Source organism: Limulus polyphemus, unplaced genomic scaffold, assembly GCF_000517525.1.
Source record: "Limulus polyphemus unplaced genomic scaffold, Limulus_polyphemus-2.1.2 Scaffold691, whole genome shotgun sequence".
In the NCBI taxonomy this organism is placed as follows: domain Eukaryota; kingdom Metazoa; phylum Arthropoda; class Merostomata; order Xiphosura; family Limulidae; genus Limulus; species Limulus polyphemus.
This window is the reverse complement of record NW_013666301.1, coordinates 188,881-203,683: the sequence shown is the minus strand read 5'-3', so window position 1 is coordinate 203,683 and position 14,803 is coordinate 188,881. Positions and strand designations below refer to the sequence as shown.

At 36.7% G+C, this 14,803-nt stretch overlaps 1 protein-coding gene across 2 annotated transcripts in view; it reads right to left on the bottom strand.

Moving 5' to 3' along the window:
* The window catches only part of LOC106459999 (dnaJ homolog subfamily C member 27-like), a 31,848-nt gene extending 17,968 nt beyond the window's left edge, over positions 1 to 13,880 (bottom strand). Inside the window, exons 1-2 of one of the 2 annotated variants that reach the window (XM_013919677.2) lie at positions 13,802 to 13,880; positions 1,179 to 1,289 (exon numbers count right to left, since the gene is read on the bottom strand). The gene's annotated coding sequence lies outside the window, so the exon portion shown is untranslated. The other variant, XM_013919679.2, reaches the window with a different exon arrangement.
* Positions 13,881 to 14,803: the final 923 nt, after the last annotated feature.

The window sequence follows — 14,803 nt, the reverse complement described above, 5'->3', positions numbered from 1 at the left end:
ATATATATATACCAGACAACCCTACATCTAGTAATCTTCCGACAATTACCGAAGGTTCGAGAGAACGAGTGGCGTGACACTAGTCACGTGACCTCGCTGACGCAACAATATATTACTGCTCAAGCCACTTTATTTACTGCATATTGATGCAAAGAGTTTGTAATCTGCTCTATTCTATCATATTTAAATGTTACACCTATAACTATTTACAAAGCTGTACTTCATTAGTAATTGTTCAGCCCACATGTTGGGACATCATAGCAGGGTAGGACAGAAACATATAGTAATAAAAATCACTTAAGACAAAAAGACTTGGTAATTATATTTTCAAGAGATAATGGTTTCTTGGCAAATAAAAATATATACTTTAGGATGGGCAGACAAATTTTGTAGAAATTGGTGTATTCTTTACAAATAAGACTCTTGAGAGATGCATAGAAATGAAAGTTGTAACTGTTTTGTGAATTACACTACATAAATGTTTAAAAAGCAGAAAATACTAATTCTAAAATATTTTTCCGTTACAAATTACTATACCTAACATACATTTTCAAAACATAATGCATTTTTTAAAATGCAAGAGTGACCTTTCGAAAGGCTGAGAACAATGTCTGAAAAGGGATATGAAAATAAGAGTTCTAACATTATAAGCATTTTGCAAGAAGCAAATAAAATAAACGAAATAGTGAGAGATGAAAAAAAACAGTCATAGGCCAAATAAAATAAATGTTGCATGAATAACACAAGTTTCTCACCCCCACTGTGTTTCATGATAAAGCATTTATCAAAGAACGTTGTATCAGTTTTCTAAGCCATTATAATTGATACAGTAGCTTGTTACACATTTTCTTTTAAAAGACAGAAATTTCAACTGTTTCTTGTTAAAGCATTTATCAACGAACATAGTATTAATATTCTTAGTCATTTGGAAAACTGAAATAGTAGTTTGTTACAAGTTTTGTCATATAGTTCATTTTAAAGCAATTAATAATGAATTTATATCAGTATTCTTATTCATTTGGACAAATGAAAAAGTAGATTATTACAAATTTGATTTTATAATTAACTTCTGTTCAGATCAGGAGTACAATAAACCTACACATGTACCATTGTTTAAATCACTAACAAAATTGTACACAAACACAAAAATACCTAAATTTAAAAAAAATAACTTTTACCTGATATTTTTGACATCCATACCATACCTCGAACCAAAATCCTGGAAGTTTGGTTGACGTAAAATCATGTTGGATTACAGAGGATCAAATAACTGAAGTTTAACTGTATGGCTATAATAAGGAAAAGCATTATTCGTGTGTGTGTATAAGAAAGTTTCCTAAAATCACCTATAAGTATGTAATTTACCTCAAGACTCGCATTGACTTGTACACATTTTGATTAATGATGGTCATTACCGAAGTTGTTCAAAAAAATTCTCAATAACAAATTTTTTTTCTGTGTAAAAACAAAAATTAACCAAATAATTTAGTTAAATCTATTACACGTAATTGCTCTACCAGATACAAATTTGTGCCTTCTGATAGAGAATATTCAAAGTTCTTCCCTGTTATTTCAAATCATTTTTTATGTTTGTTTGATGTACATATATGTTTGTAATGGAAAATTGAGTTTTGATTTTGATTATTTTGGTTGGTAAAAGGGGTTAACAAGATGGCCTAAATGATCCTTTGCAATCTTGATTTGTATTTTATTAAACTGAATGCATATACTTCTCAGAAGAATATAGGTTAGATAGCACCTCATACAAATATATCAATCACAAACTGTGATGTCTCTAATGCAATTCAACTGAAATCTATCAAATAACTGCATCAAAGTGTCAAAGAGCAGTTACTAATACATATATATATATATATATATATATATATATATATAGTGTCCACATTATTAAATAAATGTCATTTACATCACAAAAGAACAGAGGTTGTTACCTCAAGGTATCACCTAGACTGCCAATGCAAAAGATCCCTATCCACTTCTACATAGTACGATCAGGGAACCTTTCCCACAAGAAAGCAAATGAAATACTGCAAGTGAACGATCCAGGAAGATAGGTAACTTGGGCAAAATGAACTTAACTTTAAATACTTTATTGTATCATCAATGACTGAAAGAATGTGTCATTCCTTGCTTTCTGAGCCATGAAGTGGCTTTCACTATGAAATGTTTGCACTGAATTGTGTGATTGTCACTTGATTATTATAAGGTTAAGATGATTTTTTAACTGCAAAATTAATGGGACCAAAAGGGTGTTGCAACCCCTGCTTTTTGAGCTATTGAGCAGAATTCCTTTGTGAGATATCTACAAAATATCAGGTGATAACTGCTCAACTAACATAACAAATACCATAAAATCTAAGATCTAATGGTCAACCTAGGCATTACCACTAGCAACAGAACACTGCTTGGATGGCTTAAAAAACTGATCAACGAGAACATCAATATAATTTTCTTCTGTAATACTGTTAAATTTAATTCAATAAATATTACACTTATAATTCAAATTATAACCCACACACGTTAATTTGCAGTTATTATAATTAAAAGCCATCTGCCTAATTCATCAAACTATATAAATCCTTTTGTAAAGCAGCAGCAGCATCCGCCTCACAACTAGCAACATCGTAGGCCTTAATATCATCAGCAAATTATTAGTTAGAATGCAGTGCATAGAATATCATCAAATAACATGACTGAAGACAATCTTGACAAGTTCAAAAACTGCTAAAAGGTGCTGCAATCCTTATTTTCCAAGCTATTAAGCTATTTATCTACAAATAAAATGGTCCTCCAACATTTCATGAGAATCTCTCTAGCCAAGTAGTGGAAGTATTTTTGTGAAGCAGACCATATTATACACACTACTTTCCTCGTTACACTTAAATGTGTACATATAACTCCTCCATGTGTAACGAAGAATTTGTGTTCTTTCTTGGCACAAAATATGAATTAGGTTATGATTCTAAATGGAATAATCTTTGTTTCATTTGATTTATTTACATTAATGTTTTTGTGATGCCAATTGTAGTGAGTGGATCAACTCATGAAAAGTGATTCAATATCTTTTTAGTTCAGATACAGGTACTGGTGACTGTTTAGGGCAGTAAATTTATTTTACTGTGGAATATTGTGTTTAGCATAGATTGATCTGAGTGTACATTGATATATAGTGTAACGACAGCACAAATATTAATTCTGGCTAAAATACTTTTAGCAGGAAGTCTTAATTTGGCTGAATTCTGTCAGTGTTATTTTGTAATGACAAGAAAACATGTCTGATGGAGTCACAGGCAGTCTGTCTTAAGCTACTAGTATATGTAATAATACTAGTATATGTAGTATATGTAATATATGTATATGGCAATAAATGTGTATGAATAAATGTGTGTATGGTGTTGTACATTACAAAGTCACTTATATATATAACATGAATGAATCAGTAACATTGACAACACAACTTTCATGCAACACATACGAATGAAAAGTTAGCATTTTCTTAAATCGTAAATTTCCAATAATACTTACCTTCTCACACACAACAGTTATTACTCGATTGTTAGAGTTTTTTTGTTTGCCCATCTAAGCATTGGTGTGATTTTTTCTCGGTTGCTCCAGTCTTTTATTCCACACTTAGTTGCCCTTGGTGTTATCTATCTCATGACATTCTCCACCTAGGTCAGTGCACCCTCTATTCTGGTACTGTATATAAGCACCTCCTTCAGATAATTTTGTCACTTTTTTGAGACTGGCCCAATTCCTAGTTTCTAACACTGGCTCTTAGTGGGGAGAAAAGGCGGGAGCATAGAGGTAAGTATTATTGGAAATACATTTTCAATTTCAGAAATTGCTAATTTCCAAAACATACCTCCTCTCACACTACAGCTAGAATCCCACACTGATAAGGCAGAGGGGCAGGTGAGGGAATTATCCATACAGAATTCATCTGCATAGAATGTGAGTGTGCCAACAGAAGATTAGCACCCAAGTGAGGGAACTGCACTACATCCAAAACAGGTATGCTCTTCATCCGGAACCTAAATCATGCACTGCGGGTAGAATTTGACATCGTCCCTCATCACCACTGGCCAGGCCCCAACCAGGCAGCCAAGGTCCCACTGCTTTGGGTTGGAATTATAGAGCCATGGCCCCTAAATCCCATGTTGGTGGCTAGTGCTTTTGGACCACAATATATATATATATATTTGAGAGTGGATCCCAACTTGTAACTATAGAGTGATGCATTCCGAGCCACTTGAATCACGACAAGAAGGTAAACAACACTGAAGAGGACAAACCGTGTTCCCAACTTGAAGAAGTCCAGTACACCATACTCAACCTGAGGAAACAGAATTCATCTGGTCTGGAATTATGAACACTCATCCTCATTCCCCATCCATGTGGGCAAGGTAAATTCCACTTGCTCTCGGAATTATGGGGAGGACGTGAAACAAATAATTAGGAGGAGACAATGAACCCTCTTCCATGAACAAAGTACTTAACCAATATTGATCAAATCTGATCTGGTATTATGAGAAGTCTCCCATGCAGACTGCTGCCACTCTTACATACATCTGGGTAAAAAATATACAGGGTTCCAGGAAGGAGAGCCCCAACTTTGCCAAGAGTGGAGGAAAGTCACTCTGACACTCTGGAGGAATAACTTCTCTCCACCATCCCAGTGAGTTGAAACTGGGTGTGGTAAGAACTCCCTAGCTCCAATAGTAGAATACAGGGGGGGGGGGGTAATTTGTGTTGGGGAGTCATAAAGAACAATGTTCTGGAAATGGTGTTGTAGGTGAACCAAGTTCCCTAAATTTTTAAAAGCAAACTGACCCCAATTTATGCAGTCCAGCATAGTACAGTAATACCACCTGGTCTGCCTCTAGGTAGTCTTATGGAACACTTCATTTCTACAGAGCTTGTTGCAACTTAGATAAAGTATAATGTGTTAGTGGTTGCTAGTTCAAATTTCATTTGATAAAAGCACACTTGACTGGCCAATACTTGCCACAGAATGGGATCCTGTGAAAAAGAGGTAAGGAGCCCTGGAAAGGAAAGAAGAGACAAAATTAGTAATGAAAATACTCAGCCCTCTTTATAATCTAGTGGATATGGTTAACATAGCTATAGGGGGTAGTCAAAAACCCTCAGAGGAAGATACTGTCAGATCATGCAAATAATGTGTGATAAAAGTATTGGGGGAGGTCCACATACCAGCCCACACAATGTCCTCCAGCGTGCAATTCAACTGGGCCTCTAAGGACATAGAAATGTGACAAATCTGATGACATGTGACTCGAAGAAGTCTCCTCACCTCCAAAGAGAGCCCAGAATAAGCAATACGAATCGATTTTCATACCCACCCCATCAAGGTAACCAGGAATAAATCCCAGGAAACTGAAGGGTCACAATGAATAAAAAGCCATTGTCTAGCACCTCTAAAAGCTTCAGTGTGGGTAACATGACACATCAAGGCCCTCATTGGGCATAACAAATGATCGGAACCTGATCGGTCATAGAGGTGAGAAATGGTGGTCAGATGAATTGGTGAAAAGGATTTATTCCCCTTCTTTGGCTGCCACCATCCCAAACTGAAATGGTGTTTTGTGAAGAAAGACCCTACATGATTTGAGGAGGTCGAGGAGCACTGGAGACTCAAAGAATTTCCATCTCTTCAAGTATCTTACATTGGGTGATTGTGGAAGATGCGAAACCCTTGTCAAAGAGACAGATCAAAAACTGAGCTGTGGTTGGCATATCTGAACAAAGTTGATTCAACCTCCTCGCAATACACCATTGTCGATGTGTGTGCCATTTACATTAATAAATATCCATTGTGGGACAATGTAGAGACTGAGACAGGTACATGGCAGCCTAAGAAGTTAAACCCTGATGCTGTGCAAAGCACCACATAACCTCCATGCATGAAGCTTGAGCTTCAAGATAGATGGGTGTAAGATGTCAGATTGTGGCTGCCTCAACAGAGTCAGGCAAAGAGGAAGTGGAAGAGGTGGGCACTCCTGAAGGTATTGCAAAAGTAGAAACCAGGGTTGAACTGGTCAATCTGGTGCTACCAACAGAATGTGAAAAGGGAACGAATCATTGCTAGGTCCCTGGATAACAGACAAATCAGTGGGTAGGCATAGAGGTGCAATCTAGTCCAGTCCTGACGGGATGCATCTATTGCCAATGCCCAAGAGTGAGGTACTGGAGACCAAAATGCTGGTAGATGAGTGTTCAAATGATTGTAAATGCATCAATCATCAGTGTCCCGAACTGAGAGCAAATCCAATGGAAAACCCTTCAATGAAGGATCCAGTCTGTCGGGAGAAGGCGGTTAGGTCGAGACAATTGATCTGCCACTAATTTCATCACCCCCCCAGAACATGGCAAGTTAGTAGGATGATATGATGGAAGTGGGCCCAATATACAAGATCCAAGGTTCAAAAACAAACACCTGGGCTGAGTGTCCCCTTAAGGAGAAATGTAAGACACCATCAAGGAATTGTTGGAGTGAAGCAAGACAACTTTGCCCTTCAATAATTCTAGCCTTGTCATCTGTCCATAGGCCCTGAAATTACTGACCATTTGAGATATGCACCCAATCCCTGAGGTGAGGCATTTGTGAAAAATGGATCTCTGGACAAGGAGAAAGCAGAGGAACAGCTATCATAGTATTGTTCTGATCTAACCACCATTCGAGATCAAAGATGTTGATCCTGATTAAGGAAACTGGGGAATCCAGTAAAATTGCTGTTCATGATCTATAGGTCACATAAAGACCACTGAAGGGATCTCATGTGTGCTTGTCCTGAAGGAATGAAGAATCAGAGTGATGCATGTATCACACAAAAGAGAAATAACCATCTGTGCAGTGGGAAAAGGAGATGTAAGAGTTGGACTGCCTGTTCCATAGTGTGGTGTCGGATGGAAGTTGGCTGAGCCCAACTGAGATATGTACTGAAAAGGACACCCAGATGGATGATATATTGTGTTGGAGTGAGAATAGATTTCTTAGCTCAGATAAGAAATCTTTCTTTGGTTGCATTGGAAAACAGTATCTGGGTGTGATGTTATGCCAACTGATGAGATGGTGCCAGCAGTAGCCAGTCGTCAATGTAATGGTGTGTGCACAGGCCCAGAGAACAGAGGTGATGAGAAAAAGTTTGTAGGATTTAGCAGAACACATAGGGTGCCAATGCTAGTCTGAAATGCAGAGCCTTGAATTGCAGCACATGACCCTTTTGCACAAAATGCATATATTGGCGGAACCACTCCACAAATGTGCAGATAGGCATTGGAGACATTGAACTTGTTTATCCAGAGTCCTGGTGAAAAATGCCAACAGAGTGAAGAATGACTCCATCGTGAACTCTAGAAGATCTAGGAAATGATTTAGATGAGAAAGATCGATGACCAGAGGCCAATCTCCCTTCTTCTTAAACAGATGGGAATAAAACTCTGTAAGAACTAGAACAATTCTCTCCACTGCTCCCTTTACAAACAACTTTCTTATAGCCATAGAAATCAGAGGATCTGCAGCAGGCAGAAACACTACAGGTTGGAGGAATAATGGTGGTGGTGAAGTGAACTGAGTGACTAATCCTTATGCAAGGGCCTTTAGTACCTATGGATTTGTGATAAAGGTATTCCAAACATCTAGAAATTATTGGAGCCCACAGACTACAAAGGCATACAGTAGTCCCCACCACTGCTCGTTGATATGGGCAGAATCTATTTAGGGTACCAACAGATCAAGGGGCTGATGCTGGGGGTTGGGACACATGAATAGGGCAGAACTATGACCCTCTGTAGGAGCTGAGGAAAGTTGAGAAGCCAATGATGACAAGGATGAATGCAGATGGCAACATCAACTCTTGATTCAAAAGATTTTGAAGCTCCAACAAAAGTCACTGGTCAGAGAAAGGGGGCTTCACGTAACTCATGGAGGGTAGCAGCAAGTAGACGAACACCCTCCAACCATACATCTATACCCAACAACATATCAGCCAAGAGACTAGGGAAAGTGCAAAAGGTGACAATCAAACCAAGGTGGATGCTAACAATGGTCTCAACTCTAAATCAAATTGATGTGGCAACAGATGGTAGATTTCAGAAAAAAGGTGTGAGGATGATAAATATCTTATCACCATAGTTAGGGTTAGACAAATTCTAGAAAATTGCAATCTATTCAGGTTGACCATAGACTCCATTCTGGAACTCAGCATTTCCAGGAGTGGGTCTATTCTCTGAGAGTCTAAATATGCTTCCACCTAGTGGTGGTAGGCTAAAGCATGTTGTACTGCCAAATATGTTGAACGAGGCACAGCTGTCCCTCCACGTAACTGAGCAGTAAACCTCCCTGCATCTCAATAATTTCTAAGATTAACAAACTTTGCAAGCATCCACTTGATAGGTTGTATAACCCATTCTGCTAAACCATCAGAGTGGAGGTAATAAAGTAACATGTGCACCTTCACCACACCCAACACTTTACACAACTTACAGAATAAATAGCTATTGAAATTAGTTCCCTTATCCATATGAGTATCTTCAGGTAAGACAAATTGGGCCATCCAGTGTTCTACTAACACATCAGCAAAAATCTGTGCTGAAGTATAAACCATTGCATAAGTCTCAAGTCCATATAATGAAAATACCAATTAACTCATTCAGTTTCTGGGATATTATCAATAAAGAAGATCCAACAATTACCTGCTGGATTACAACCTATTTGAGCCAGCACACACTGTATGTTTACACCACTGCTTAGTTTCTCAACTGTATTGGTGCTTGTAGAACCACCATGCATCCAAAGATTAAAGAATTTCTTTCTTAAGATCACTGGGACTAGTAGCTGCAATACATCTTAGTTGTTGATAAGAACAGTACAGCACACTTTCCTGCACTCATAGCTGCTCACAAGTGCCACAGGCCACAGTTATGTGAATCTGCACTGTGTTCCTTAATCATTGTTGGCTGCACTTCACCTTTCTGTATGGCAAAGAGTGTTCATGTTAGATCCAGGTCATTCAGTTACACTTCCCAGAGCTCCAGAACCATTAATCATCATATCCATCCACTAATGGATTCTCCTGTTGTATGGTTTAATATTACTATGATGGAAATGGCTTTAACTCCCACAAGGATCATGGCATTCAACGAATAAATAGGGTTTTTTGTTGTGCATCAATACAATCCAACTGCATTTCTATGTTCTGGGCCCAGATGATGTTGCATACAAAGCCACTTTAATAATGCATGGTCCATCTGAATGGTGAACTTTCTACCATACAAACAGTATTGGAAGTGTTTGACAGAGATCATAACTGTAAGCAGTATCTTTAGAAGCCATGAGTGTACAAGATTACATGTTTCCCTCCATCCTGCAACTGCATTTACACTATCAAAATTCCACCATTATACTATCAGCATGCAACAAGAGATCACAGTCCTGTCATGGATCCATTAACAATAGAGCTTTAAAGCATGCTAAAGGTATGCTTGTTCACATTCTTTGGCCTATTTAGAGTGTGCATAAGTTTTTGTGAGAACATATAATGGTACAGCAATCTTAGAGAAGTTGTCCACAAAATGTCAGTAATACAACACAACATCAAGGAAACTAGAGAGCTTTTGTTTGGTCACAGGTTAAAGCCAGTCTAATATTACTGTACTCTTTGCAGGGTCAGTAGAGGCTCCATGGCTACATATATTATAACCGAGAATTTCCACTTGAAGGGCACATGAGCTCACATTTTCCTGGTCTCAATTTTAAGCCTGCCTTTTTTATCTGCTAAAGTACCATGCTAGATTTTCAACAGCAGACTTGAATGTGTGGTCAAACAAGACATCATTGACATAGAGGTGGTACCTTTTACACTACAGCTCCTTCAGTGTAAGTTCCATTAGCTTCTTGAAAAGTGGTGGTCAGTTTTCTGGCAGCTCCTGTATTAACCAAGAATGCTTTCTCTATCACTGTACCCTATTGGGCACATATCACGTGCCACCCAAAATTGAGAGAGCTTCACTGATCACCAAACCTTCATTGCAAGATGCAGTTTCCCAAGTTTGTAGCCAGACCTGACTTGGGCTTCATTAATTTCTTGGAACTGAAATAGCAGCAGTTACCACTTGCTGTCAAACCTCCTGCATCTACTGTGAAGTAGGTCAAAACTGGAAGCCTTGCCTACCTTGTTGCACAGTAAGATATGGGCAGTTCACTTTGAAGTGACCCAATTGCCCACATCTGAAGCAGGATGAAATATCTTGACATGTTTTCAATTAAAAAGAGAAGAGCTCAAGGGAGACATGATTTGCATTTTAGACTATTAGAGGTTTGGAACAAAGAAAACCAGATGATTTATCATAAAAAAAATATGTAGGCAGTAATATATGGAACATTCAGACATGACTCCTGTTTAAGCACTGTTACTCTTTCCTAATAGGGTGGTCATCCTATGAAATAGCTGATCTTCAAGTGGGGTAGAAGCTTAATAGAAGGTTTCATGAGCATTTTAAAAAGCAGGGTATAAGAAAAGGAATTTCTACATGTAATTTGAAATAGGGTTGTAGCAGACAATAGGACAGCCACATGGCCTCTTATTATCAGTTGAAAATTAAAACACAGCATCTGTAACTCCATCAAGACTATATACCACCAAAACCTTCCGAACACAAACCTTAACCTTCCAGACTCTATTTGTCATAAATTACTTGGGATAAACATGTTCACCTTACTTCAGAATAAATAAAACACGTATTATTTGGAAATATGTATTATACAATCCACACACACAACAGCATATAAAACAATTACTTTATAAAGATCTCTGATTTTACCATATCATGTATGATGCTGGTGCTTTGTAAACTGAGAACAGTAATAGCACTAATAAAGAGAATGTTTTCCTATGATAAGTATTTGTATTTATTTGACTTATTTTAATTTTTTCAAGTATCCTAAACTAATATAAAATAAAGTTCCACTAGACTTTACATCTCATCTCTATACAAAACACAGTGGAGAGATACTGCAACATATACTCAAGGAAATGCTTTTTATTTTCCTCTTAGAGAGTAAACGTGCATTAACGATAATGGTTTCTTTGAAGTTAAGCACAAAGCTACACAATGGGCTATCTGTGCTCTGCCCACCACAAGTATCAAAACCCAGTTTCTAGCATTGTAAGTCCATAGACATACCACTGTGCCACTGGGGGGCTTAACGATAACAATGTCATGCAGAAACTTAGAGATGATAATCCTAACTTCCAGCCATTAACACAATTTAACAAAGCTTATTTTTTAATATAACTTGAAATGATAGTTTTTTGTTTTGTTTTTTATAAAATAACATTTTTCTTCTAAGGGAAGCATTCTACCTGACAAATTTTTGGTGCACTTTGTGCACAATCCTTCTATAGGCCTAAGCTTCACCTACAAGTGTGGCATCCATACAAATTGGAATGCTACTTTTGTTCCAATTATAGACCTGTACCAAAGGTTCAATGGATAACAATTTGAAATACGTATCTTATAACAAAAGACAAACTTCAACCTTAGAATTAATGACTTGGTTTATATAGACCTCATTGGCTTTTTAAGGAAAATTCTAAGTTACTTATGCACCAAATTGCTTGTGGACCAAACATTTTATTGGTTATAGTATTTTTAATAAAATATGGATCAAACAAAAAAAGAAAGAAAAATACTGTCAAGATTGCAATTAATCTCAGTAATTACTAATGGAGTTTTCTATGTATTTTCAACAAAAACATTAGTGATTCCACCTAACTGTTTGGTCAGTTCTATAAAATGAGTGTTGAAACAGACAACATAAAACTGTTGATAAATTTCTCAAAAAGTCCCACAATGGTACTTATCACTGGATTGCAAGCCATAAGTCACCTGGTGTGGTCACACTAACCACATGTATGTAGCCTTTATGCAAGTAGATACAATGGATGCCATTAGTATAAAATCCCACAAATGGATAACAAAAATGTTTCATAAAACAAAAAATCAAAAATAAATTCACAACAAAATATCAGTTCCTCTGATTGATGCAGCTACAACTAAGGACAAATTTCTCACTGCAGAATTACCACTAATACTACTATTCAGTAGATGCATTACTACTTGCTATTACAGCTGTTAGACCTTAATGTATTGCATCTACAACAATGCTAATCCTTAAATGTTTTTTCACCATTTCTTACTACATTTAGTTATAAATTATCTGTTTCCTCTGCTACAATTATTAAAAGCCTCACACTGTATATTGTATCAAACTATTAGTACTAGATTAAACATCTGACAGTGTATTTGGCCAAATCATGAATGGGTATGCCACACATTCTCACACACTACATTCTGTCAGTGGCAATGAAACTGTCAAACAGTTATTATTATTATGTATAAGCACTCTGAATAGTGAACTAAGTATATCATAAACTATTAATATTTCAAACTGTTGTGGTGGCACATAGGTCACTAAGGCTATTGAGTTAGTGCTTTGTTGTTCATAGTAAAGCTATTAGAAGTTTAGGATGTATTTACAGGCCTGCTGAATACAATTCAATAGAGGCAATTACCTTTCTATACAAATCACTAGTAAGACTGCACTTAGAATATTGAGTTACACTTTGGTCTCCTTATCTAAGAATGGATACTGACTTATTAGAAAGATCTCTTAACTTATTTCATCCTGAGGTAACAGTAAAAAGTTAGCAACATGAGAGAGCAGTAGCTTTTAAATAATGTAATTAACAATAAAATAATCAAAATATTTGAAATATTTGGGGGTATGAAACTGTAGCAGACCAAAGATAAATAATTATGCTTGGGTCCAACTAAACACCTTTACTGCGGTGTCAAGAACTGTGAATAAAAAGGTGAAAAGCCCATAGCTCTGACAAGCATCTTGACACTTCTTGATGCTACTAGTACAAGCTAGTTAAACTGAAGGTAAGAGGTAATCTTATTGAAGTTTATAATATTATCTGAGGGGCTGAAGAGACAAAGACGTCTGATTTATTTGTGCCATATTCTGAAGACAATAAGATGAGAGAATGCAAACATAAGAATTTGAAAAAGACAGGCTAAACTCCATCTAAGACAGTATTAATTTTCAAATAGGTTTTATGGAACGAGTTGGTGTGAGCACTAGTGGATTCCAGCACTTCACTACAGCTTAATTGAGGAATAAATAATTTGTTGAAAAAATAAAAGGTGGGTTTAAACTTTTATTTATTCTAAGACTTCAAGTTCAAGTACCAAACAGTCCCATGTTATATAACAGAAATAGTAGGTACTAACACCATAGTAAAGCAGTAACATTACTACTTACTAGTAGTAGTACTAGTAACACTAAGTAAGTAGCAAATTAGTAGTGTAGTACTAATAGTAGAATGGTGAACATTGAGCATCAGTACGATTCACCACCCAAGTAATATAAAATAAATTATAAGTTATAACGTATTTAATTTATGCTTTTACTAACCTGACCAATCAAAATATTATTGTCTAAGCCAATTAAACATCTGGGCCCAAGACTTCCATAAGAGGTGCCAAATTGTCGAAGTTCTGAAGAACGAAATGTCCAAATACCAAACTGACTTTCATTTGAGGTCAAAACATCCAGATACAGAGTTGTTCTATACCCACCCTACTAGTAGCAGCACTAATCGTATCTGTTTTCTTTTTAATTACAGAATCTTACACTTGCTCTAGAATAAATTTAAAAAAATGAAATCATTGAAAAATAAATAAAGCTAACCTCATGTAAAATTACAAACATTAACACATTTTCATCGGATTCTGAACACCAGCAGACCAAAATATTTTCCACAGCCCTCTATAAAAGTTATAATTATTTAAACAATATACATATAGTCAAATCACGCAATTTGCAAAGTTTGTGTTTATTTGTAGTTTGTTTTTTTTATCTCAGAGTAACCCAATGAGCTTTATGAGTTCTATTTGCACATCATGGAATCAAACCTCGGATTCTATCATTATAAGTGCAGAAACTTTCCTCTGATCCATCGGGTGTCTGCAAAGTATTGTTACGTATCTGCTTGCCTGATAATTTCCGGTACAAATTCTTTCCGATGAACTTGAGCGATACAACTCCTTTCTCGATTAAACCAGTTTATTCTTCCCCGATTCAAACTTTTTGTACGCATTAATTCCACATTCAATACGTTTCTCGTCTCTTTAAACTTAACTACTTTTATAATACACGTTGTTGCGTCAGCAGAGGTCACGTGACTAGTATCACGCCACGTCGTTCTCGAACATTCACGTCCTTTCCTTAAATCTCGGGATCCTTCTAGATATAGTGTAGACTTGCATATGTTGCGTCAGCGAGGTCACGTGACTAGTATCACGCCACCTATTTCTAGAAATATGCTGTTCCTTCAAGAATGCCCTAGCATTTACTAGATATGTTTTAGTCTTGTATATATAAGACGTTCACAACGTGACGGGACAACAGAGGTAATGAGTAATTGAACTGCAGTCAGAGAGAATATTGTTAAGCACGTGAGAAGTTCGTTGAGAATTATAGTGTTTGTTACAGAGCGACTGTTGAAATTAAGTGTATCGTAAAGTTGTATTCGGAAAGAAAAAGCCAGTTTTATTTAAGAAAGGACTTGTGTCGCTAAAGATTCGTCGGAACGAATTTACGGAAAATTAACTAACGACTGGAGCTGTAACAAATTGGTGTCAGAGGATGGACAGAGGAGCAGAAAGCAGTATATCTGGCAACGAGCTTGAA